General features: G+C 52.6%; 1 long non-coding RNA gene across 3 annotated transcripts; it reads left to right on the forward strand.

Annotated features, from left to right (window-relative positions):
- LOC309869185 lies at positions 1–27523 on the forward strand. Of its 3 annotated transcripts, none has more exons than XR_014314036.1 (8): positions 1–331; positions 5157–5217; positions 18413–18463; positions 20955–21161; positions 22079–22548; positions 22647–22834; positions 23911–24031; positions 25330–27523. It is a non-coding gene; the product is annotated as an uncharacterized lncRNA (long non-coding RNA). The 3 variants fall into 3 exon arrangements; XR_014314037.1 differs by having other exon boundaries at positions 20986–21161; XR_014314038.1 differs by lacking the exons at positions 1–331; positions 5157–5217; positions 18413–18463 and having other exon boundaries at positions 20679–21161.

Here is a 27523-nt window from a genome sequence, read left to right on the forward strand (position 1 = left end):
CGGACTGGGTGGGGAACACCCAGAAGGCAAGTTAGAGATAAGGGTGTGCGCATGTCTTCCTGGTTTATTTTGAAAGTGAGGGATTCTACAGACTGGGAGAGTGCAGCGGGAAAGGAGGAGAGCCAGTACAAGTGTCATTCTCATGTGGATCACTGTGTCTCTGTATTACTCAGTTCTCCAGAGAAGTAAGCAGAAGAGATTGATTTTAAGTAATTGGCTCATGATTATGGAAGCGAGGAAGTCCAAAATCTACAGTGTGGGCTGGCAGACTCAAGACTTGAGAGCGAAGTCCAAAGGCAGTTTGCTGGAGAATTCCTTCTTGCTCCAAGAGGTCAGTCTTTGCTCTATTTGGACCTCCAACTGATTGGATGAGGTCCACCCATGTTATGGACGGGATTCTTCTTTACTTAAAGTTCACTGTTCTAACGTTAATCTCATCCAAAACACCCTCCACATTGGCATGTAAAACTAACCATCACAGGCTTGGCCCCCTGTACCTCCCAGCAGCATGTAGAGTGGACTTCAGACGGTACAAGTCTGGACAGAGAGCGAGCACTTGTGTGCTGGCACTCCATGTCCCATGGCCAAGACTTGTCCTGTGGGATGTGAACTCTCGTTTCCTGGTTGTGGGAGCATGAATGCTGGCCAGGTTCTCAGGTCGTCCACTTTCCGCTAGAGACTTCTAGACTTCTAGCATTTACCTTTCATCGCACCCTGCCCCACCCCGGGAGTCATCACTGTCTTCTCTATGTCTTAAGGCCCCTTCTCTGTCCGTTGCTGTCACTGTGCCCTGCCTGCCTTGACCGCACTGTCCTGCGATCCCTGTTGAATTCCCCGACTGCCACAAAGCCTCTGTGGTCAAGGACCTGCCCTGTTCCTCCCGTTTTCTCGGTTCCTTCCTTCTTATTAATTGCTTTAATAAGTGGCTGGAGCAGATGGAACAGGTTTTTTTCTTTTTGACTCTCCCCGTGTTTTATCACCACTGGGGTCGTTCTCGCCCTGCGTTTAATACTCCGTGGTTGGGCCCTGGCCCAGCCCCTTCACCCCTGTGGCCGCATTTTCTCACACATGACATGAGAGAAATGTTATTACTCAAAGGCTTGTCGCTGGGTGGAATGAAGCAGTAGGTGCAAAAGCACTTGTTACCTATAAAGCAAAGCAGAGGTTCAGGCTGTGACCATGACCATGGCTGAGGGTGCCACCTGGCCCCCAGGATCCGCTCTCTGCATCCTCCGCAGGAATCAACATGCTGTGGAGCTTGGTGGGAAATGACACTTCCCATATCCTTTGTTGCTGGGATGGCCTGGTGGCCACGTGCTGGGACACGTGCAGACACTGTGGTACAACTTCTAGGTTATTCCCGACATGGAAGGTGAGCTCTGGTCCCAGAATGGGGCTCCTTGCCCTTCTTGCGAGCTGCAGCATGAGCGTGCTCACCACCGCCGTTTTACCCTGGGACGAAGACCGCGCCCTCGGGGTCCGCATGGCAATGAGCGGGAAAGGGACCGGGTCACCATCCTGGCCCTTGGGACTGTTTGGTGACCAGGAAAGAAGTAAGCCACCGTAGTTGAGTGTCTCTGTTTCAGCAGCTGGGACTTCGTGCTGTTATTTTAAGTACAGTGTTGGCAGGAGCCTCAGCTACCCAACGCCTCCGCTACTGTTGACGCTAAACTCACGTTGGAGAAGAATCCCATGGCCTTCTTTCTTAATGAGGACATTAAGTTGGAGGGGCAGGAGAAATTGAGGGCTGTATTATAGCAGGCGGCTGAACTGGCCTTGCTTTTCCCGCATTCACGTGGAGTAATTCCAGGCAGAAGCACCGATTTCATATCAAACCGTGTACTTCGTGAAGCCTCTGGCAGAGGAGGTGGGAGTGATTAATGAAATCTTTGCCCCCTTGTTGAGGCCTTAGCCAGGTCTTCCTGCGACACAGCGTTCATTAACCAGAGCTGGTCTGTAAGCTGGGGCCAAAGAAATTTTCCCTCGGAGGAAAGTCCCAGTGCTCTTAGTCTGACCGAGCTAGCTCAATTCCAGGGTCATTATTACCCAGCAGTGAAGTTACTTGATCTTCCTGAGTCCCTGATTATGGTGATGATGATGATTAATTTCCATCTGTTAAATGAGGACGCTGCTGTCCATCTCCCAAGTGCTGCCAAGTTGCCTGTCATTGAGACCAAAGGGTCTAGCATGTGCCTAGGCATTTTTGCACACTTCATAGATGCTGATTTCCGTCTTCCATCTTCCTTGCTCAGAAGAAAATTGGGGGAAGCCGTTACTGAAAAATTTTTCTCGAATTACCCTAGAATCCCACCTTCTCGGGAAGTACTTGAGGCTCCCTTCCAAATGGAGGTAATTTCCAAAAAGTTTACAAAATGCTTTTGCAGACCTTTCAGGGCACGTTATTTCTGATTCTGAGGTTTGCATGTATCGGGGGGGCGGGTAGGGGAAATTTAGTTAATTATGAAAGAGAGGGGGCTACAAGATGCCTTGTCTGGGAGACCTGGCCCCGGAAGGGAGATCTGGGCCCCTGAGGCAGCTTCCAGAGTCAGATGTCTCTCCCATGGAGTGTCCTTCCCATGACACAGGGGATGTGTGTCATCCCTTGCACAGCCAGCTCCCATCTGACAGTAACAGAGAGCACAGCCCCTTCCTCTCTGCTTTGCACAGTGTGGGGGCGCTGCAGGCCGGCAGCAGCCACGCTCTGAGAATCACCCCTTTCCCACAGGGACCGTCTTCCCTCATTCAGCACCCACCCAGTGGTCCAAGACTGGTGGTGTCCTCCGGTCTTTGCCGACCACCCACCCCTCTACAGGCCTCTTACAAACATTGTTTGAACCCAGGGAATTCATTCCTTCAAACCTGGCCGGGCGCCTGGCACCTGATGTTCAGTCAGCATTGGACGTATTTGAACGTATTTGAAGAAGAAGAAGAAAAGAAAGAAAACCATTTTGGAAAAGGGAGGATTGACTGTGGCACTTTGCAGTGCATTGAGAGATGAGCAGCACAGAAGCTCCGGAAAGCTACTAGAGACGTCACTGAGGCTGGGCCGAGAACAGATGTGTAGAGATTGGGAAATTGCTGCAGGGGCAACACGTGCAGGAGTGGAGGACTTTTGTTGTTGTTTTTGTTTTTCAAAGTGGAGGAGGTCTAAGGGGAGGCTGAGGGTGAAGAAGGGGCGGTGAATGGAATGCAGCCCTTGAGAAGATGGGGGCCGGACCCCAGCGCACCAGGGGGATGCTTAGCCCAGGAGAGCAGGAGGGAGGGAGGGAAGGATGCGCACAGGTGCAGGGCGAGTGAGTAGTACCGTTCCCTTCCTCGGAGCCATGGGAGGGAGCCCGGGAGCCCTTTTGGTTAGCTCAGCACACCACCCTCCCGCCGTATTATGAGCCGTGATGCAAGTGGGAGTGGGTCTGAGGTTCTCATGGGGTCACAGAGAAGTCGGGGAGACAAACCCCCATGACCAGAGCTCACCCTTGTGCAGCACGGACTCGGGGCCAGGCGGTCGGAGCATTTCGTCCCGCACAGGAACCCCAGGGAGTGGGCAGCTGCGCGCGTCTATTTTAACAGATACAGGGATGGAGGTGCAGAGACGTTGAACTGCTGTCTGAGGCTGAAGGACGGCGGTCTGGAATGCAAGCCCAGGAAATCCCTCTGCAGACGGTGCTCCCGTGACCGCATCACACATGGGCTCCTGCTCCTAAACCACGTCTCAGGAAAATGACTGGCCAGGATGCCACGCGTCTGGCTGTCACTTTTCTGGGGCAGTCCTGGTTTAGTGTCCTCCTCATCTTCTCGGCGAGGGCGGTTCGCTCACTTTCCTTCCTGCATCCCTTCCGTCGGCGTGCTGCTGCTCACCCTTGGCAATCCCCCTGCCCAACCCCTGCCTCCGCTGAGAGCTGGCCTCTGTTTCAGTCCTCCTTGGTTTTTAGTTATAGTTATTTTCTGCATCCCAAACTGGGGCACAAAGGATTTGTTTTAATTTGGGCGTCTGTGTGGGCTGTCTTAACAAAAGGCTCACGGAGAAGATGGTGGGAGATTTTAATCTTCAGCCTGAACCTCTCCCCTGAACCCCGGTCCTGTACGCAGCATCGGGATTTGGATGCCTAACAGGTGTCTCAGACTTCCAAGCTCGAAGCCCGGAAGCCTGAGTTCACCGTTGACCCTCCCTTCCTGGTCTCTCTCCTGCAGCCGTCGCCTCTCGGCTGACGGTGTCTCTGCAGTGCCCTAGGTCTCTCCGCAGTTATCTGCATAATGGTAGCATTATGGAGATAGCTCAGTACTCAGCTGAGAACTGCCTCGTGTTTTATGAAGAACATAGCTACAATTAAATGAGAACTACTTCATTCCCACCGCCCAAAGCTGCAAGGCTCAGTATCCTTTGCCACGGCCCACCACTCTGTCCTCAAAATACTTAATTCTGGGGGCGCCTGGCTGGCTCAGTCAGAAAAGCATGTGACTCTCGATTACAGATGAGTTTGAGCCCCATGCTGGGTGCAAAGATTACTTAAATAAGTGAAACTTCAAAAGAAGAAAAAAGAAAAGAAATACTCCCTTCCGTAGTGTGTTGTGATACTCAGGGGATTTGTCTCGATTTCCATCTGCCTCAGAGGGTGCCCCTTCTCAGCTCCTCCCAGACCTCTTAAGTGTTGGCGTTCTCCAGGTCTCTCTTGTCTACTCTTTCCTCTTTTCTTGTCTACACTCTCCAAGGGTTCTCGTGTGTTCTTGAAACTTCAGCTTGAACTCAAAATGCACCTTCTGTCCTGATCTTTCTCATGAGCCCCAGACTCTACGTCCGACTTTCTTCTCATCATTCCCGTGTGGATGTCTGAACGCATCTCAGACAACATTCTGCCGACACCCAGCTGTGGACCTCCAGCACCCCGTCTCTCTGAATGGCACCCCCATGGGCTGAGATCATCTCTGATTCTTCCTTTTCTCTCAAATCCCACATTGCAACAGAGGAGTTCCGGTTGACTCCGCTTCCAAAACACAACCTGCTGTATCCAGCCACCCCTTTCCCTCACCTCTGCTTGAAGACTCCCTGACTCGCTCCCCGCCACCCCCCACCCCGCTGTTCTCTCTCTCTGAGTGTCACTTTTGTGGTTTTGGTGCACTGATGATCTTTTTCTCTGTCTTTGTTTCCCTTTATTGAACAGAAAATCAACTGAGAGGGAATGTTTGTGCATTACCTTAAAGAAACATAATACGCAAATACAGGTGCTGTTATCCTTTTTTTTTTTTTTTTTTTTTTTTTGCTTCTAGCCCCTGTATTGTTATCTTTTTGTCAGGAAATAGAGTGTTGGGACAGGGCTGCATTGTACAGGTTGTGCACTGCACAACTCTAAGGGAGCAGACTGGCATGGTGGTTCAACAGGGCTGTGTTTGCAGTCGGACTTACACATTCTTTTTTTTTTTTTTAAGATTATTTATTTATTTATTTATTTGACAGACAGAGATCACAAGTAGGCAGAGAGGCAGGCAGAGAGAGAGAAGGAAGCAGGCTCCCTGCTGAGCAGAGAGCCCGATGCCGGGCTGGATCTCAGGACCCCGGGACTATGACCTGAGCTGAAGGCAGAGGCTTTAACCCACTGAGCCACCCAGGCGCCCCTTACACATTCTTTTTTATTTATTTATTTATTTTTTAAAAAGATTTTATTTATTTATTCGACAGAGAGAGATCACAAGTAGGCAGAGAGGAAGGCAGAGAGAGAGGAGGAAGCAGGCTCCCCGCTGAGCAGAGAGCCCGATGCGGGACTCGATCCCAGGACCCTGAGATCATGACCTGAGCCGAAGGCAGCGGCTTAACCCACTGAGCCACCCAGGCGCCCCCCACATTCTTTTTTAAATTGATTTTTAAAATTGCGTTAAAATGTATAAAACATAAAATTGATCATTTTATCCATTTTCAGAACTTTTTCATCACCCCAAACAGAAACTCTGTATCGTTAAACAATGACTTCCCATTTCTGCTCTCCCTAGCCCGTGGTAACCTGTATTAAGTACCTACCTAAGTGGAATCATACAGTACTGGTTCTTTTGTGTCTTTCCTATTTCTGTGCATTCTTTTATACTTTCTCATTTGAAAGTTAAAATTTTTAGGGGTGCCTGAATGGCTCAGTCGGCCGATTGTCTGACTCTTGATTTTGGCTCAGGTCATAATCTCAGGCTCATGATTCTGAGTCCCATGTGGGGCTCCGCATGGAGTAGTCGGCTTGAGATTCTCTCCCTCTCCCTCTGCCCCTCCCCCACCAAAAAAGTTAAAATTAAAAAAAAAAATAAGTAGCACACAATGTAATACTGTACCTCTGAATAAACTTAGTTCAAGATGCTTTTGAAACTAGTTTATCTTTCTTGAATCACTTGTGGGTAACTTAGCTGTAGCATATAGTTTGTCTCCTAAGGTCTCGATGTTACATTGCTTTAAAAGAAAACATTTTGTGGTGACAAACATGCTTTTAGTCAGCCTCCCGGAACTTCTCCGAGGCCTGCCTGTAGGTGCGCTTCTTTATAAAGCCTGGTTTTAAGCAAGCACCCGGCTAAGTCGATTTAACTGGAGTCCCCACCCCCGCACATCTGGTCACCCTTGGGATCTGCTCGACTTCTCATCCTCCAGCACCCCTCCCCCAAGGTGAGGTCTGGTCACAACCACCTGTCTTCAGCAAAGAACCCCATCAGGTTGGTTTAGCTCCGCCACCACCCCTGCCACCCCTGATGTTCCCTCGATAATTTTGCACCCACTGACCCCCACCTGCTCCTCGGCCAGAAGCCCCCACTTACCCGTGCTGTATTCCAAGTTGAGCCCCGTCTCCCTCCAGCGTGGCAGAAGCCCATCGCAGTGGGCCCTATGCACGAACACAGTGTGCTTTACTCTCTTTAACAAGTATTACTGAATATTTGTTTCTTTAACCATCTTAGCAAGTTGAATGTATGGCAATCTTTAATAGAGAAAAAAATGCACTTGACTTTCACAAGCCATTTTTGCTTTCCTTTGGGACCAGAGCAGGGGTTCAGATTTTATTTCAAAATGTTGTTCCGCATTCACACCACCACCAAATTTCCCTCCTTTTTTCTTTCCTTTGCATCGCTTGCTTTCCCATCTGAGCCAATCAGAGCTCAAACTTGCCAGAAAAATCCAGTCACCTCTCCCTCCTTTAAAGCCAGACCCTGCCAGCTGAGCTCTGGTGCACGGGTCAGCCACAGGCTGCGGGAGGGCAAAAGGCGCCAGGAATCGAAGGCGGGAAAGTCGTCCTCGGTGGGCCTCTTAATCGCAGGTGAAGAACACTGAGCGCTTTCCTGAGCATCCCTCTCCCCGCCCCACCCTGCGGGCCGCTCCTCCCACTGAAGGCGGATGACAGCCAAGCTCCCGACTTCGCTGTTTTCCAGATAAAGGGAGGAATAGTCCCACATACCTCCTCCAAAGCGTGCTGGGAAAGTGTTAACCAGTCCTCATTTTAAAACCAGCTTGGACTTGGGGCACCAGGGGGGTTCTGTCGGTTAAGCAGCCAACTCTTGGTTTTGGCTCAGGTCATGATCTCAGGATCTTGGGATCAAGCTCCGAGTAGGGCTCTGTGCTCAGTGAGGGGGTCTGCTTGTCCCTCTGCCTCTTCCCTGACTCGTGCTTGCTCTCACTCAAATCAATAAAAAATAAGTAAATAAAAGCAGCTTGGACTCAGGCTGGCCGGGGTGGGATTCTCCCCTCTCTCTTGACCTGCCTAAAATCCCTCCTGCTGGAAGGAGGCGGGACAGAATCGGTCACATGGTCTTGGGGAGGAGAAAGAGGATGGTAACTAGGTCACAGTAGTCAACCCTCCCCACGTCCGTGTTTGCTCCTTTAATCCCCCCAACAACCTAAAAGGGTAGAGAGACCGAGGGCTGAGAGCCAGTTGGGCCTGTCACAAAGCTGGTGAGCACCTGAGGCGGAGTCTGAGCCAGGAGCCCACAGCCCGAGCCGCGCAGCTGGCTCTCCAGGGCCTGGCCCCGGCCCAGCCCTGAACCTGTGTTTCCTGGACGCCAGAACCAAAGTCCCTGCATAGTGCTGTCCCCTCCGAGGAAGAGAAGAGTCGCGTGAGGCCACCCGGGCATTGCCACGTTTGCTGCCGCTTCGGGGAGTTCTCCTCGTCATGGTGCAGCGAGTTTTACACGCGATGCCCACGGTGCCTGCCCACCACACCCTTTGATCAACAACACAGCGTGTATAAAGCAGCAAAGACAACGTATTGGACTATGATGTAAATGGACACATGTGTGTGAACCGAGGAAGGCAAGGACAAGGAACCCTGGCCGGACACTCACTGGTTCCCGAGGATTCTCCGGCTCCTACACTTTGGGTGGAAATCCCGAGAGGGAGGGAGTCAACTCAAAGTCTTTGTGCTTCAGACACTTGCACACCGGCCCAGTGCTCCTAAGAACTTTCTTGGAACTTCTTACGCCTCACGTCGCTCTGTTGAATCGTAGTTATCCCATCTCCACCCACAAGAGCCGCCTTCCCTGCACGGTGTCCAGTGCCATACGTGACCCTTTGCTGGATGAGTGAATGAGCCTCCCCCTCCCTGAGACACTGCCTGATGCTCCCGTGCACGCACACCCCAAGCTTCTCTCTGTGGCCTAAATAAGGGTCACTTAGGATTTCTCTGTCGAACCTTCATTACATCAAGAAGAACTAGAACACGAAGGCAAAGCAGTTACCCTCAGTAAAGTCCCAATGAGACCAGTGAAGACACCGAATTCCAACAAGGTCTAGCTCCCAACACCGCCACCACGATCACCCTCACCGAGTCACCGCAGGGTTCCCGACCCTCAGTGACCCTGAGACTGTAGAGGACCCCACTGCCTTCCCTCCCCCATCTCTGATCGCTCCGCTCTGAATGACCTGAGGCTCATGATCTTGATCTACAAGTGTCCACTCAGGGGGCTGATGGGTGTCTTTTCTGCAAGAAGAAAATACAACTCAATGAAAGTAGCAACGATTTCTTAAGTAACCTTATTGAAATCAGGACTCAATTCTAGACATGTGGGGGAGGGCTTGGGTCTCTACCCTCACGTTCATAGTCTCATTGGGAATATTTAGAAAGGATCCAATACACCTGTGATTGACAGATACCAGAGTTCTGAGAACAGAGAGGTGCTCTGGGTTGCACCTGTTTGGGAAGGCTTCCCCCAGAAGAGAACGGTCCCGTATGGCCCTGGCACCAGAGACCGGCAGCCTGCCCAGGCTATAGGTCAGCAGGCGGACCTCCCTGAAGCCCAACAGCCAGATGGCACCATTATTGTGGGACTCACCAATCCGTGGGATGATTTCTGCTTTCCCTCCCCCAAGCTGATTTCGTTCTATTTCTTACTATTACTTGGTGAGTCTGTTTATGAATCCATACCTGTTCCTTCCTTCTTAGTAGTGCTACTTGCTGCTGAGAATTACAACAGAGCTAAAAATGAACGATTGCCAAGATGCCCTAATTGTGTCTCCGGGGAAGTGCCAAAGATACTCAGATTTTCCTCTCTCTTCCTTCTTGTTGCCTTCCCCTGGTGAGTACGTTGCGCTAATCACTTTTGAAGGAAGCGCGTTACACTGTCATTCCAGCACCTTGGGGTTTGTCAGCGTGAGAGCCAAGAGTCGGATCGGATCCGTCGGCAGAAGGACCGGCCGCGGCTGAAAGGAAGATGTGCCGAGACTGCGACCGCGTTCTGTCTCGTGCGCCAGGAAGGGAGATGCTGACTACATGTCTGTGCGAAGGGTCAGATAAGGCAGGCGGCAGGGCTGGGGTGCGATTTCCAACTCTTGACTTGGGCTTTGGCTTCTTTCAACCCAAAAGGAAGAGGGTGAGGTGGTAGAAACAGCCCATAAGCCAGCTAACACCGAGGGGGCCTCCCCTGCAGGACGCCGTGGGCTCGCTTGCGTAGCAGGACCTTCCTGTGTCGGAATTTTCCGGTTTCCTTGTGAGTGTCCACATCTAGCATTTTGAGTTGAGAGGTAAGGATTAAAGACCTCGGGTGGCACTGAAGTGGGTCAGATTTCTCATATTTTCGTTCTGATTTTCACTGCATAGAATTAGACAAGTTGTTGGGGTTTGTGGCCAACACAGCTGGCTCCTCCTCCTCCCCGCGGCCCTCATCTCTACACACTGAGAGCTGCTTACCACAAGCACTGGAGACTCTTGTCTTGAGGACTTTTTTCTGGCTCCGGGACCCTATGGGGCCGGGACACGGAGCAAACCGAGCCAGAAGTGTAGGAGAGTCAATGGAGGGTCAAAGCAGCCCTTAACTGATGTTGGATCGCAAAGAGGTGGAAAAGCGCAGCTGGGTTGAGCCCCAGGTCCCCCGCGGGTACACTCTATGCTGATCCTTCCTCTCCCTCCCTCACATCCAAGCCCACCCCGTTGGAGTTCCCAGGGATCGGTCACCTTCTACTACGGCTCCGGTGGTGGCTGCCCACAAAGGTCCGTTGAAGTCCTGAATCTCCATCCCGTGGCTCTGACCTGGTTCGGATGCAGGGTCTCAGCAGGTGTAATGAATTCGAGATGAGGTCATATTGGATTAGGGGGTTCTCTTAAGAAGAGGGGAAGAGATCCAGAGAGAGACACACACACGGAGAAGGCCCTGGGAAGGCAGAAGGAGAGATTGGAGTGATTTATCCACAAACCAAGGAATAGCGAAGATCGCCAGAAACCACTAGAAGTGAAGAGGATTTCCTGGGGCAGATTCTCCCCCAGAGCCCTCGGAGAGAGCACAGCCCTGTTGACAGCTTGATTTCAGACTTTTAATCTCCAGAACCGTGAGGGAGAACTTCTCTTCGCTTCTTTTGTTATAAGCCACCTGGGCGGTGGCAAATTGTTGCAACAGCCCTAGGAAGCTGACACAGTTTCCAAATAAACTCTGGGCATCTAATCCCTCTTTCTTGCTGGGTCTCAGCTCAGGCAAGGAATACAGAAAGGATGCATCACTGAGCACGGACTCTTAACTACCCTAATGAACATGGCATGCCCTTGAACAGGAAGAGGCCCTTCTCATTAACAGACGAAAGGAAACAGAATTCTATTTCCAAAGGAGAACAAATGTTGGAAAAAACACATAATGTTTGTGGGAGAAAGGTGTACGGTATAAATAAGAGAACGGTGGGAACCGATGGGGTGCCTGGTTTCCTTTCTGTCCAGCAGGGCCCAAAACACATCCGTGATTCTCTGCTGTTTGAATTTCTTTGCAACAGTGCAGTTGGGTGGTGAGTGGAAACCACGGCACCTGGTCCCAGATTTTCCTCTCTCGTGTTACCTCGCAGGACAGCCCAGGACGGGTTCGTTGAGAGGGAACAGCCCATTCACGTTGCGATTTCAAGGGCGACCGGAAGATGCCGTAGATTGTCAAAGCCTGATGCTAGATCTCACTCCGGAGAGTTTATAGACAAGTTCGGGAACTATTTTCGTGGCCCTTGGCCCCTCAACCCATGAAGGCGTGGAGAAGGAGATCCAGGAAGGAAGGAGGAGGAGGAGGAGGAGGAGGAGGACGCCGGGACTTTCTCCGGCCGGAGCTGCCGCCACCCCGTGACCCGGTGCGGAGAGCCCCGTGGGCCCTGCGGTGAGACAGCGCTGTCGTGGAGCTACTCGGAGGTCCACGAAGACAGAAGACACCCCCCCCCCCCGTGCTGGCGAGGACGTGAAGCAACACCGGTGCTCAAGGCTGGCGGGAGCGCAGACCGCCGCAGCCTCTGGGGGAGCATCCGGGCAGCTTCTGGCAAAGCTAAGCGTGCGTTCGTGCTATGATCCAGCACTCGGCGTTGACACAAAGGAGTTGTAAACTCTGTTTACCCAAAAATCTGCACACGGGATGTTTACAGCGGCTTGGTCCATCATCACCACCACGGGGAAGCAGCCAAGATGTTCTTTAGGGAATGGATAAGCAAACTGGTGTGTCCAGACAGTGAAATGCAGGGTCCCCCCACCCACCGCGAAATGAGGACTTTACGATGAAAGCGTGGAAGCCAAAATGGTGTGAAGCAATGAAGCAATTACCATTGATTTAGATGGGAAATTTTTTAAAAAAGATTTTATTTATCTATTTGACAGATCACAAGTAGGCAGAGAGGCAGGCAGAGAGAGAGGAGGAAGCAGGCTCCCCGCTGAGCAGAGAGCCCGATGCGGGACTCGATCCCAGGACCCTGAGATCATGACCCGAGCCAGAGGCAGAGGCTTTAACCCACTGAGCCACCCAGGTGCCCCAGGGATGGGAAGATTTTTGAGCATTTCCAGATCCCAAAAATAACCTTTCTTACGCATTCCTGATAACTTGGGACACATCTGGCCAACAAACACACAAAATAACTCAAGATACAGCACCGATGCTCACAGTTCAAAGTCTGGCAGCTTGATGCTGAGATGCTGAGTATGGTCCCCAGGCAGGACCTTGGCAGCCCCATTCCCGCTGCTCAGGGTGTGCACTGCCTCAATGGACAACCACTAAACCCTATTTTACATCATTGTTGTTGTTGTTCTCCTCCTCCTCCTCCCTCCTCCTCCTCCCTCCTCATCCTCTGACTCCTCCTCCGACTCCTCCCCCTTCTTTCTGGGAAAGGAACAGTCGTTTTCAGCTCTCTTTCCTTTAGCAAAAACAGGTACTAATACAGGCCTTCATAAAAGCAGCGTGGTGCTGCAAACTTCCAAAATGCAGAAGATGCTGCATTATTCAGCGCTAGAAGAAACGAGCTCTGAAGCCATGTGAGACACGGAGGAACCTTAAACGCCAAGTGAGAGAAGCCAGCCTAGAAAGACCACATGCCTACTGCACAAGTCCAGTTCTGTGGCATTCTGGAAATGGCAAACCGTGGGGACACTGAAAAGATCTGTAACTGCCAAGGGTTGGAGGAGGGAGGGGCGACCAGGCAGAGCACGGCGGAGCTTTGGGGCAGCGGCACTACTCTGGATAAGCCGGTACGGGCGGAAACGTGTCATTCTGCTTTTGTCCAAGCCCATAGAATACCCGAGACTGGGACTGAACCCTCACGGCACCTGTGGCCTTCGGGTGAGAACGACGCGTCAGTGTAGGTTCATTCATTGTAAGTAGTTAGCCGCTCCGCTGCAGGATGGCGGTGATGGTGGAGACTGTGCTTGGGAACGCTCTGTACTTTCTGTTCAGCTCTACTGTGAGCCTAAAGCTACTTTTAAAATAAGTAAAGTCTATTTAGAAAACGTTGTCTGTGTGGCGGGCACGGAGCGAGGCTTTCGGGCAGGCCCGGGGAGCACAGGGAGTGTCCACAGCCAGCCCCCAAGTGTCGGCGACTGAGAGCCCCGTTGCCAAAGCCATGCCCTTTCCAGGCAGCTCACGTTTGGTGACCCGGTGAGCGGGGCACTCGGGCCTGATAACAGTAGGCCTTGGCCTTACTGGGCGGGCACGGCGCTGCTTCTGTCCAGTGCTGCGCCTGCCCCTCCTTGCTTTCATAGTGTGGGTCTCTCTCTCTCTCTCTTTTTTTTTTTTTTAAGTTTTTTTTTTTTTTGTCTGTCTTAGAGAGAGAGAGAGAGCATGAGTGAAAGGGGCAGAGGGAGAATCTGAAGCAGACTCTGTGCTGAGCGTGGAGCCCGCGTGGGGCTCGATCCCAGGACCCTGAGATCATGACCTGAGCCGAAGGCAGATGGCAGACATTTAGCCCACTGAGCCACAGGGGCACCCCTCACAGTGTGGGTCCCTAAAGAAACATCTGGTACCCCACGTTCGGTCCCAGCGTCTGCTTCCAGAGAACCCAGGCTGCACGCCGTTCTTCACGACCCAGCCCGGACTCAACCTCTCCCGCGACGCTGCGCAGGCCCTTGTCTGTCTCCTTCACGATGCAGCTGGCTCCTAACGCCAGGAGGTTATTTATTAAAGGATCCCCACGGCCCTATTCAGGCTTCCTATTGTTATATTAAGGAGCAATATTTCTCTTACGTTTTTCAGGAGAATTATTTACCTTTTTTGTTTGTTTGTTTTAAAAGTGCTTCATTTTGAAATTCTTAAAATGTATGGAAGAGCACCGGCGGTAACAGAAGAGGCGCTGTTGGTTCTCGGCCCTTTCGGGAGCTTCCCGGTGGAATCTGAAAGCGGCCCCTTCCACACAGAGGGTCAGGGGAGACAGAAGAAAGAGCCAGGCCTTTCCAGGTTGGCAGGTGGCAGTTTTCATAAGCAAAAGGACCTTCTATCTGAGGCTTGTCTTGGGCGGAAGCAAGACAAGTCATCCCCGCCGGCCACATCTTTGAAGTTCAGACAGGGAGAGGCAGGTGCGTGCTGTGCAGGTGTTCTCAACACTGCGACCCTACCTCAAGGCTGTGTCCTTGCGGCAGCCTCTGGGAGGGCGAAGGCCAAGCAGAACCCACATGCCAAGGATGGGGGAGGGGGTGTGATCTCCTGGGTCCGGCGCATGGGTCGGCTGGTGGCCGCATCTTCTCGGTGCCCTTTCCCGGTGGACACCAGGATAATCAGCACCAGGGCGGTTCCTCTGTTCTATCTCTAGCCTCTCTGCTGTGTTTTTAAGGACGTAAACCATTCGTGATACAACGAACGTTCCACCCTTAGCCCCTTCCTCCTCCCGCCCACAGTGCACTCCCCTGCGTGTTTTGGCGGCTCTCCTGCCTATGCAGGCGTCATAAACAGGACATGCCACTGGTTCCGTGTTTTAGGTTGTGCGAAAATGGTATTATACGGACTCCATTGTTCTGGAACCTGCTTTTGTCACCAGCCTGCTCAGAGGACGGGCCACGTGGATCCGTGCAGATGCGGTTCATGTGTTTACATCCCTGTCTAGAAGCCCGTCACACGGTGGACGACCCCTCAGAGGCCCGGGTCTGTCTCATACAAATGTGAAAGCTGTGCTGCCGTGAACGTCCTTTCCCTGTCTCCTTGGGAGCGTGGGCGCGGTTCCGGCCGGCGGTGGCGGGAGCTGGAAGGGCGCGCAGCCCCCAGCGACGTTAGCGAGGCCGCGGCGCACTCCGCCGGTCTCGTGCCTGCGCCGAGGGGTCGCCTCCGTTCTCTGGTCTTTTCAGACTTCACTGCGACTCTGATTGTGTCACACCTCTGAAGATCTTCCATCATCAGCGGAGTTGAGCATCTCATATTTATGGGCATTTGAGTTTCCTCTTCTGGGGACTGCTTTTTCATATTCTTTGCTCATTTTCTACTGGGTTACTAGGTCCTCCCCTCCCCTGCCCTCCCTTCCTCTCTCTTCCTTCCTCTTTCTCTTTTTAAATCTTCGCTTTCTAATGCAACTTTTCACGTATGTTTTGTCTCCCTGCCCTGATGCTGAGTTCTGGAGAGCAAAGACTAAGTCTTCAGCATCAATCGTGCCACAGGTGCTGAGTGGCTACTTAGGGATTGGGTTGGACCTTTTTGATTGAGACACAGAAGACCGAAGGTCACCAGCCAATCTGGTATTTTCAACCCGTCGAGCGGTCGGGCGGCTTTCCTGCCTCGTGGAGCTGTTGACTCCAGAGTGGTTGGCTGTGGGATGGAACCAGCCAGACCACGAGCCAAGCAGGCATGTTCAGGAAGGCCTCAGAGGGGTCACCTGTGGCCATCAAGTTATTAAATAGGGAACGTTCTGGGTCTGTTGATTTCCACGGTGGCAGAGTCGGAGGGCAGGGTCCATCTTCCTCACTCGGAGAGCGGCCGGGATTCTGACTCCAGGATGAGCCGTGGAGCTTCCAACATCTCCTTGGACGTATCTGGGTGGGACCTGGCACCAGGGGTCACCTAGCACCAGGTACCCAGGAAGTATCTGAATCCAACCAGGGACTGAAGTCAGTGTGCTGGCACGGAGTGTGGCTTGAACCCACGTACCGTCGAGCAGAATGTACGGCACGGTAGGAGACCAGAGCTGGAGGAGTCTCCGAAGCCGGTGAGCGTAGCCGTCTCATTAGGCAGATGCTGCCTTTGGCCCAGACGGACAAAATACTTGGTCCAAACCCACTGTGCAGGTTAACAAGAGGATTGTGCGCGCCCCTGCGCACGTGTTTATGGGATCAACCTCACCACAAAATGTGTTGAATTTTTGAACAGTATCCACTATAAAAACGTTTTTTTCAAGAATCAGTACAATGACAGAATCTCATCAGCAGCCACACAACGTCCAGCATCGATTCACTAACGCTCTGCCCTGTGCCCGGCACCGCTCTGGGGGTTGGGGGTGCAGCCGGGGCCAAGCTGGAGAGGGTGCCGGCCTGTCTGGAGTTTCTATTCCAGGGAGGGGAGAGCCCCAGCCAACCCGTAAACACATAAATGAACAAGCTTAGGTCAGACGGAGGTAAGCTCTGTGAAGATAACAAGACACGATCTGTGTTTGGTTCTTTCGTTCACTGGACAAATATTTATTGAGCTCCAGCTGTATGCCAGACACTGCGCTGGGCCCTGGGGAGATGGTGGGAGCTAGACAGAAGCTAGGTACCCCACGTTCCTGAACCCAGAGATTTGACTGTGGTTGGGAGAAGTGCTGTGATGCACGAAGAGACCGAAAACTCCAGGAAGCAGGTGATAAGACGGAGCAACAGAAGGGGAGGCTTCGGAGAGGGGCAACTTGGGAGTTCTTCCAGTAGCAAGTGCAAAGGCCCTGAGGTGGGCAAGGGCATGGTCCATAAAAAGCAAGGAAGCCAGTGTGGCTGTGATCTGGTGAGTCTCGGAGGGCAGGGAGCGGGGAGCTGGAGGCTGGGGCGGAGCCGTGATGAAGGAGGGAGAAGCAAGGGCTGCATCTGCCCTTGGGCCGGCTCCGCTCTGTTTTCCCTCCTGCTGGCTGATGGCACATGAGAACATTTAGTCTCTTTGCTGGTGGCGTGCCTGATCCCTGGAGCCCCCCCTCCACCTTACCATAAAAGGATTTTCGAAGACGGTTTCTGGGTGTTCGGTGGTCTTCCAGAGACACCACGGTGTGAGCCCTGAGCAATGGTTCTGGCTCACACTCAGCCCGTCTACGAAAGGCTGTTTATTCCACGGCGCTGAGTGGGTCCCAGGGGGCTATTTTCCTCCATTGTGTAAATCCCTGCTTAGAGAAGTTTAGCACACAGATTATGCACTCAGCCGGCTGAAATGATTCTCTGTTGCTATTACGGTCAATGGTGAAAATCACACACACCACTTTGTAAAGCAAATGATTTTTTCACCTGATAGATCATAATAGCTCTCCAGAGTTGTTAAGGTCTAAATAGTCCATGGAGAGCTTGTAGGGGAGGGGGAGGGGGCCAGGGGTGAAAGGGTGGGTGGGCGCGAGAAGGGAGTATCATCAGGCCATTCTTTCTAGAAATCTGGCACGACAAATATGGGCCCCCCTTTCCCTGGAACTCCAATCTACGCTTAATGGGCTCATAAATATCACTGAGTCCTTTTCTGTATTTCCAACACAAGGTTCTGTGTGGCGGGCACCCAACCCCCACCCTTTCTCGGTAACCCCTTTGTGCTGTGTGTAAAGAGCAGAGGGAGGGCCATATAAGTGCTCACGGTAAAGCGTGCAGCCACGTCCCACTCTGCCGTGAGATCTAAGTCAAGTCCCACCTCTGGAGAAAACACACCCCCGATGCTCCCCCTTAGAGAATCCTGATGGTGGAGACAGCCATTACCCCACCAAGCCCTCTCCGTGGGCCACGGACCACCCTGTCCTAAATCCTTCAGCTGCGTCAATCAGTCTAACACGACGATGTGCCAAGACAGTTGATGTCATGCGTGTTACTTAGATCAGGAAACCGAAGCAGGACAGGTGAGTGCCCCCCCCCCCCCCAGTCCCACGAGTAGTCACATAATGGGTGCTGGAGACTCACTGAAGGAAAGCGTGAGCAAATGGGTAGGACAGAGCCCGGGGTCTTGCTTGTTGGCGCAAAGTCCTTCCATACCCTCCTCCTCTCCGCACCCCCACCCCGCCACCACCTGCGGCAGCGTGGGGACCGGTGGGAGCTCCAGGCAGGAAAGCAACGCCTTTCTGCCTGTGACTCAGCCAGATGCCCACAGCAGACCAGAGTCCACAAGGGACTTTCCCTCTCAAGGAGTGACTTAGGGGCCAACCACATGGGAACGTTGGGAGGCGCCCAGGAATCTGCATTGAGACAAATTGTCAGTGATTTTTATGCAGCTTGTGTCTATTCAGATGAGAAAAAAAATAAAAGCAGAGCTCCTGTTCTGCTGAAGATGGTTTGGATCATTTTCTAATAATGTTTCCTGCCCCCCCTTATATTGTGATAAAAACACATAACGCGAATGTCAACATTGTGACCGTTTTTTCCCTAAGAAAACGTATGCAGCTTACTTGTTACCGAAAACGGAATGACACGGTGATATCACACGGATGCGCTCTTGACGTGAACATGATTTTGAGACCCTTACGACCTCTCTTACCAGGGGGCTTCCATTATATATGTCCTTTTCTCGTTACTTAAAGTCTTTATCGAAGTAGAACGAACATTCGGTGCGATATTCGTTTCAGGCGTGCGATGAGTGAGTCAACGATTCCACACGGTCCGGAGCCGCCATCGCTGTGAGTGTATCTGCTTCACGCACCCCCTGCCCCAGCTTTCCCTGCATTTTCACCATTTTTGAGTGTACAATTCCGCGGCATGCGCACTCCCCTGGGCTTGCAGCCGTCCCCACTCTCCATCTCCAGAACTTTTCCATCCTCCCAAACTGAAACCCTGTCCCCATGACACAACCTCCCGTCTCCTTACCCCCGACCCCTACTAAGCGCTGGTGTCCTCTTCGTCTCTATGGATTTGCCCACTTCAGAGACCTCATGTAAGTGAAGCCAGACCAAATCTGTCTTTTTGTACCTGGCTTACTTCACTTAGCATGTGTCTCGAACTTCCTCCACGTTGTAGCATGTCAGGATTTTATTTCTTTTTAGGGCTGGGTAATATTCCATTGTAGGTATAGAACGTGTGTTGTCTATGCGTTCAGTTGCTGGTGGACAGCTGCGATCTTTCACCTTCTGATTAGGATGAACAGTGAGTGCTGCTGTGACCGTGGGTTACGGCTGTTCGAGTCCTCGCTTTAAGTTTGTTTGGGGCCATACCAGGGACCGGAATGGCTGGGTCAGATGACCACGTTACAACACTTGTTTTGGCATGTGGACCCTTACAAAGATCGTTGTTCTCAAACCAATCAAAACCACTACCTCCTTTTACCACAACGTAGATATGACCATCTTTCAATGACTTTTCAATAAAAATGATAAAATAAAAAATTACCATTTTAACCCTTTTTAAATGCATAGCCCAATAGTACTAAATATGTTCACATTGCTGTGAAGCAGATCTCCAGAAGTTTTCAGCCGGCAGAACTGAATCTCTGTACATTCAGTGACTCTAGTTTTCCATCCCTGTCCCCCCCAGGCCCTGGGATCTACCACCTGCTGTTTCTATGAATTTGACTACTTTAGATGCCTTATGTAAGTGGGATCCGTCAGCTAATAAATATTTTGTCACACACTTATTGGTGTGCTGAAATGAAATTCACAGATAATCCCACTTTCTTGTAACACAATTTTGAAGGGAAAAAAAGTACAATGCCCTTACTATAATATGAGGGAGAAATGAAAGTGATTGATAATCAAATGCATTCTCCAGCATAGAAACGCTTAGGTTTGAGTCTACCGAAAGACGTAACGGAGTAGCAGAAGCTCACGCCCGCACCGTGTTTGGAGAATCATCAGGAATGGGACAGCGACGGACGTGAACTGTTCTAGGCAGGCGACCGTGATGGGTGCCACAGGCTCGCGTTAGGCAGCGGCAGGAGAGTTCAGAACGGTCAACGTTTGGTGAAACTCCGACAAGGACACAGAAATAGTCTTCCCTCTGATTGCCTAGTGGCTTATAATTAATTTGTAAAAACCTTTGTGTGCGTATGTCAACGTTTAGTCTCTTTTCCCCACCTGCATTAATGTCCTCCAGGACGTTTGGAAAAACACAGGAGACACGGGACCATTCTTTTTTGTGTGAGATTGTCCTTGTGCCTGGAGGGACATCTAGCAGACTTGGTCCCAGCCACAGAAGGCCTGAGGTAACCCCGTCAAAGTGGCAACAAGAACACCCATCGTGTTTCCAACATGCCCCCCAAGGGGACAATTGTGCACCTTCACAAGTCACAGCAGCAAGAAAACTGACACTCTTTTAACCCCCACCCGGGTCAAGAAGCAGAACATGGCCAACACTCCCACAAAACCACTGAGCGCCCGTCCCAAGCGCGGTCCCCTCCCTTCCCCTCTGAGGACTAGGGGTAGCTTAGGCCGACTTTTATCATAATCACCTTCCCACATTTCTTGATCGTTTTATCATACGAGCGGGCATCCCTGAATGGTACAGTTTGCTTTTTGCCCAGCTAATTGTTTAAATATGTTTTTTACTTCTTTAAATAATCAACAAGTTTCCCCTCCATGCTTCTTTTTTTTTTTTTAAGGGTTTTCTTTTTCCTTTACGATTGGTCTGATAAGGACGGGGGGTGCTTGACCCGTGGTGGTTCCTGCCATCTAGATATTTTTGTGAAATGCCCTCTTGTGCTGCTGTCCAGCACGTTCCTCTGTCTGCTGTGTGTGCCGCACGCACCAGACACCTGGGGTCCCTTCCTTTGGCAGGACTGTGGGTGCTGCTGTCTTCTGTCTGCTTGCTGATTTGCTTGCTTCCTTCTTTCCGACTCTCCTCCCTCCCTCCCTCTACCTATCTTTCTTTCGCTCGCTTGCTTGCTTTTCCATGCATCTCTTTTCTTCCCCACCAATAATCTTGGTTCTCAACAACGCGGGAACGACACAATTAGACCATCAGACTCCCATCCCCATCTGTCAGGGCCTAACCCACTCATCAAGGTCAATGACCTCCATGTCGCCAAATCTAATGGTCAGTCACCAGGTCCTCATCAACGTGACCCAACAGCAGCATGTGATTCAAAGCAGCCACTCTCTCTGTGAAGCATACTCGTCTCTTGGCTTCTAGGACATCCCGCTCCCCTGCTATCCTTCCGTTCCCCGATGCCCTTCCTAGGCTCCTCCGCAGAGGCTTTCCGTCTCTGCAGCATTCGCATACCGGCTCATCCCTCCGCATCCACACTCATTCCCCCTGTGATCTCATTGCGGATGCATCCTCCAGCCCGTCACAGCCTGGACTTGTCCCCAAGCACTGGACGCCCGTGTCTCCTCCGCGCCCCCTGTGGACATCATAAAACCATCTCAGACTCAGTATGTTCAAAGGGTATTTTTTATTCTTCTTTCCCCAAACCCTCACCTCTCTCTGCCTTTGCATCTCAGTAATTGGACGTCCCCAACCTTCTAGACACTTAGGACAAAAGCCAAACGTGGGAGTCACCCTTGACTCATGTCCCTCATGACATGACCCACACCCGAGGCCTCAGGAAATCCCGCGACTCTGCCGACACAGATCCGGAATCAGAGCACTCCTCACTGGCCCATTTACCCGCCTCCTTCTTCACGCTCTCATTAGCTCCTGCCTGGATTTCGAGGAGCCTCCCACGGGCCTCTCGGCTCTGCCTGCCCTCTCTGGTCTGCTCTCGCACTGCAGCCCGGTGATCCTGCTACATCCCAAGCCCCTCCTCTGCCCAAACTCCCCCACCCCGAGGCTCCCATCTCATTTATGGGGAAAGCCAGCGTCCTCACAGTGGTGAGGTGGGTGCGTGATCTGACCCCAGGGCCTCCTCCCTGCCCCACTGCTCCCCTCCCCCACTCCAGCCCTTTCCCTTGAGCCCCTCCCCGGACACCATGTTCCCCTTCACCGGCTTCAGGGCCCTTTTTCAAAGGTCACTGTGTCAGCCTGGCCTCACTTTGTTTTTCTAAAGCAACGTCCTCATTCCTCCCTCTGGCTTATTTACTGGCTGCTAATGGGCTGTAGGCTCTGCCCCGGCAGGACCTTGTATCTGTCTGGTTTGGACGTTGGAGCTCCAGTGCCTGCAAGTCTTTGGCCTGTGGTCCTGTCACTGTGTGCTGATGACTGGGCCCCCGAATAGATGGAGAAATGACGGTCCTGTTCTGGGGACTGATGCTCAGCTCAGCCCGACGCAGCACTTCGGCTTTTACCCCCAACCCCCCAAAGCCCCCCCCCACATTGTAGCAAAATACACATGACATAAAACCTCCCTTTTTGAACCATTTCAGGTGCACAGTTCAGAGACCCTGAGTGCACCCACAGCGTTGTGCGACCACCCGTCTCCAGCACGCTTCCATCTTCCCAGACTGAACTCGGTCCCCACGATGGTCCCCACGATGCGCAAAGTCCCCATCGCCCTCCGCCAGCCCCTCCCGGCCACCGGTCTACTCTCCCTCCCCATGAATTCGACTCTTGCCTGTGCCACGGAAGCAGGATCCTGCAGCATTTCTGTGCACGTCACTGGCTCATTCCACTGAGCCCCACTGAACGCACGGTGGGTTCACCCGTCCTGGGCGGAACCGCATCTCGCCGCGTGTACATTTCACGCTTCCTTTCTCCGTCCGTCCGCGGTCATTTCTACCTTCAGGCTGTCAGGAACAGAGCTGCGACGAACACGTGTGTACAAATCCCCGTTTGAGTGTCCACTTTCAGTCCTCTGAGGTCTGCACCCGCGGAAGCAGGATCGCTGGGCCAGACGGTAATTCTCTGCTTAATTTTTTTTGAGGGACCCCCATTCCTAACCGTTTGCTTTCTCGGGAAAAAGTTGAGTTAATGTAATTCCCACCTTTCCTCAAGTCTCATCTCTTGGGTGACAATCCTGTGGCCACCGGCGTCCACGGGGCGTCTGGCCTGAGGACCTCCCTCTGTGTGCGGTGGACTGCAGGCCCGGTTCCCTGGTGGACACTCCAGTGACTTTGAACCCATCAGCCTCGTCTTCCCTGCTACCTCTCGGTGCCACTAGATGGCGTGGGAGAGAAGTTCAGGTTTGTTTCCTGGGGAGGAGACCCTCTTTTGTTCCTCCTGCCAGGGTGAGGGTGGGCATTGGGCGGGGGTTGCTTTTCCAAGCTCCCTACCTGGGATCCCACTGCCTTGAACCTTGGCGACATTTCTGAGTTTCTAACGTCTTTAGTTGGGGAAGCCCAGACGATCCATCCTTCTTGAGAGGGGTAATGGTGGGAAGACATGGGCACATCAGAAAAAAACATCAGATCCCCCCAGGGTGTCAGAAAATCCTACTCTGCAGGACCTGAACACCTCATCTGGGCTCCCCTGGCCTCAGTTTCCTTATCTGTAAAGTCAAAGCGTTAGACTGGCCAGTGGTTCTCAGTTCTGGGAGGGTGTGAAGCCCCGCTGGGGAGAGAACACGGCAATGATAGTTGAATTAGAACTTCCAGTGGGATGGCAGAGAACCCCTGAGTTAGCCCCCAGCTGAAAGGGGCTCTTACCACCCAAGACCCCAGCTATGCTCCAAACGTAGAGGATAGGGGCTTATCAACTCCCCCTGACCCCGCGGGAATTTGTCAGAAGACACCAGCTACCCAGGGTCCCCCCATCCCAAGCTTTGAATGAGTGGGACAGGGTATGCCGGCTCGAAGCCCTTTGAAACAGCTCCCCCTCCCTACCCAGCACTGGGGCGCACTTGCGGGCACTCCTGAGATGCTCACGGAATGTTTGGTTAAACAGCCTCGTGTGATGAAGGAAGCTTCCAGGAGATTGTGACCCCAGAGCCTTCAGGAGGCCAACCTGGAATTAGGACAATGAAGGGTGACCCCGGACAGCAGGAACTGTGTGATCTTGTGGGGTTGTGGAGCACAAGGGTCAAGAGAGAGAATTCCTGAGCTGCTGTACGATGACGCTTAGTGAGATTACTGGAGTCGCCTGGGGCCAGGACCCGTGCACAGAAAGAGCGGCACTTTGGCTGCATGAAGCTGCTAGTCATCTGCTTTGTCGGGCTCAGGGGGCAGGGGACGTGCAGGGAGTATTAGGTCATAAATGTCTTTCTTCAGCTTTCTGCTCGTGAAACCACTTTCATGAGATTTCTCTGGTGCTTGTCATTCAGCTCAGTATGGGCGGTCGGTGAGCTGGACAAGAGTCATGAGACCCTTAGGAATGCAGCGATCGGGGAGTATTTGATCCTTATCACAGCGCTGCGGGCTCTAGGTCAGCCTTCTGGGCGAAAAGTAAGCCTGCTTCTTTCCCTCCTGCGTCTCGGGGATGCGGAGCCCTGAGGGCCGGCTGAGAGCTCTAGGGTGGCTCGCCCGTTCTCCGGGGTGGGGTGGGGGGGGTGTGCAGGACTGGACAGGGAGCGAGGTGGACGTGTTCCCTGGCTGGGAAGCTGCGGTTGCTGCCCCTGAGATGTCTGGACTTTGCCCTCTGTGTTCTGGAAAACCCAAAAAGGGCTTAAAGCAGGGGAGTGAGCACCCGTTTCCAGTGGGTGGTAGAGGGCGCTGTGAGGGGGGGACCGGGAGAAGGAGGGTGGGAGGGCGGGGGGGGGCCCAGAGAGTCCCTGAGCCCAGAGAGTCCCCGAGCCCAGAGAGTCCCCGAGCCCAGAGGTAGTGATGGAGGAGGGAGGGGGAGGGGGGATTCGGGAGCCAGGGAGGAAGAGGAGGAGCTGGGGAGGACCTTGCTGGCCATCAGGAGGGCTCAGCTCTACCGAGTGCCTCTGGGAACAGTTATGGGGTTTGCATCAGGGGACGCACAGGCTCTGGTGTGGGACCACACTGGCTCAGGTGTAGCGATGAGGGGGAGGGAGGAAGCATCCTCCCTCCATCAGGGACCCCTGGATGGTCAGTCATCAGGAGGAAATTGAAAGAGTCCTGTGGGCTCTGGGTCCAGTGGCGGTGGTGGTGGTGGTGGAAAAGGGGCGGAGAGGTCAGTCTGGGCGCTTGGCAAAGACAGAGCCACTGGGATTGCTGGTGGACCAGATATGGGAACGAGAGAGGAGTCATGAAGCCTCCAAGCTCTGTAGCCTGGCCCAGCAGCGGGGAGGCTCAACTGTCCCTCGTAGGACTTTGGAGACTGGAGAGGGTTGAGGTGGAGAATTCTGGGTTGGGGTGTCTGCTGGTTCATTGAGGGGATTGGGCTGCCAGAGGCATAGAAGCCAGGCCTGGAGGGTAGTCTGAGAGTCACCGTGTGTGGTGGAACTTAACGTGGCAGGACATGAGCACATCAGCACACCCCAGGCATCGGGGACCTGGGCTGCTGCAGTCTCACCGGGGTGGGGGCTTACACAGCAGACATTTATTTCTGGAGGCTGAAAGCTGGAGATCACATGGGGTTGGCATGGTGGGGTCCTGGCAAGAACCCTCTTCTGGCTTACAGATGGGCCCCTTGTTGCTGTGTCCTTACAGCGTGAGAGGGGTGGGGGAAGGGGGAAGTGGAGACAGAGCCAGCTTTCTGGTGTCTCATAAGGACACTAATCCTATCAGGTTAGGGCCCCAGCCGTAGGACCTCATTTTAACCTGAATTACTTCCTTAGAAGCCCCAGCTCTAAATACAGCCACACGAGCCATCAGGGCTTCAGGATACGGATTCAGGAGGGATGCGAGCCTTCCATAGCACCATCTCCCCTGGTGGGGGCAAGGCCCCCCATCTTACAGCCCAGAGGACCAAGCCCCAGTGGTTGAGGGCAGAGGATCCAGAAGACTTTCCTGACCCCCTCCGCTCTTGGAATGACCTCCTCCCTACTCTGCCCGTGCATTTATCAGCCCACATGCTCACCCTTTGTGAATGAACTTTCTTTTTTAAAAATTGTATTGAAACCAAACTCATCATATTTTATACATTGACTATGTACAGTTTTTAGCAGATCGATCAGATCCCCAGAGAGCCATGTGAAGAACTCTATTGCCATCTTTTGTTTGCTTTTCTTCCTCTTCTCTTGTGGCTTTATAAGTTTTCCTGCAGTCCCATTCCTGAGGCGTGCTTTACATGCAGTAAGCTGCGCCCCTTTAAACAATAGAATTCGGTTGAGTTCCGTGGTGTTTCTGCTTCTGAGCATTGCCACGGCAGCGACGATGCAGACACTGTCGTCACCCCAGTTCTCCTGGATCCCCCCCACGTCCCTGTCCTCTCTGCCCCCTCTTCCCCAGGGCCTCTGCCCTCCCCCAGACACTAGTTTGCATTTTGTAGGGTTGCATACAAATGGACTCGGGGCATCAACTCTTTTGCATCTGGCTTCAGGCATCAGCCTAAGGATCATGAGATTCCCGTCTTTGTGTGGGTCAGTAATTAACTTCCTTTTAGCTTCTGCGTACTATTGTAGGGCACGGTGTACCGACTTCTGCCTATCCATGTCCCCTTTGTTGTTTCACTTGGGTTTTCAGTGTGGGGCGATCCGTGAGTGAAGCTGCTAGGAGCATTTGTGTGCAAGTCTTTGCCCGGGCAGAAGCCTTCGCTTCCCTCGAGTTCGTGCCCGGAAGTGACATTCCTGAGTTGTATTGGATGGTAGGTGTGTGTCTCTCCCTTTCCCAGATACTGTGGTTTCCTTCGTGATTGGAGCATCTGCCCTGCCTCCCCGAGCAGCGCAGAGCTCACACTTCCAGTGATTCAGGTCAGCTCCGTTCCCGCCACCACTTGGTGCCTGATTTTACCCTTAGATAAACAATCCAGCCCTTCCCTTTGCGTGTGGGGGTGTCTCGTGGTGGTTTCAGTCTGCGTTTCCCCGATGACTGCTGGTGTGGACCCTCTCTCCGCGTGTTCATTCGGGTGGGTTCTCTGGTGAAGTTGCGAGCACACGCCCAATCCCGTTAGCCAGGTACATCTCCTCCTTCAGTCCCCAGGACAGGGGTGTGAGTACAATGGTCTTTTTTATTGGATCATGATTTATCCATCACCCGATTAGAAAGTTCTCAGACGTAGGAGCGGGTTCTATTCTCCCCTGTGCATGCCTTCCTTGCTCTGCCCAGCACGGCGGGCCAGGAAGGAAACCAGGGAAATTGTTCAGCTCCGTGGGAAGACCGCAGTTCCCAGCTGACCCTCCCCAGAAGAGTGGAGCCCTCTGTGGCACGAAGGGCTCGCTCGAAACTCCTGGTAACGAGCAGACAAATTAAGAAGATCTCCTTCTTTCCACTGAGATGAGCACGTAAATTAACGAGTGCCATTCCGAACTCCCCACTTCTCAGCAAAGATCAAACAAGAAAAGAAGAAGCTGTCAGGAGGCGCACGGGCAGGAGGGTCTGGAAGGGAATGAGGACTGCCTGTTGTTGTGTCTTGAAGTCTAATAAGCCGTGGCTCTATTAACATGGGAGAGGCCTGGGGTGGTGACACCGTAGGGCCGCAGGTTGAATTCCATGATTAATTTCTAAGAACATTTCTAATGGTGCTAACCCAGTGACCCCAACGCCATCACCCGGCATCACGAGGAAATGCTGTTTTTGCTGTAAATTAATTTTCTAAATAACCGAGAAATACTCCTTTGTGGGCTAAAACCCTTCTTCCATATTAACTTTTTAGATGAACACTATTCTAACGCAGAAGATATGGGGCGCCTGGGTGGCTCAGTGGGTTAAAGCCTCTGCCTTCGGCTCAGGTCATGGTCCTGGGGTCCTGGGATCGAGCCCTGCATCAGACTCTCTGCTCAGCAGGGAGCCTGCTTCCCCCTCCCTCTGCCTGCCTCTCTGCCTACTTGTGATATCTCTGTCAAATAAATAAAATCTTTAAAAAAGAATAAA

The sequence above is a fragment of the Mustela nivalis genome (genome assembly GCF_964662115.1).
Source record: "Mustela nivalis genome assembly, chromosome: 7".
Taxonomy (NCBI): Eukaryota; Metazoa; Chordata; class Mammalia; order Carnivora; family Mustelidae; genus Mustela; species Mustela nivalis.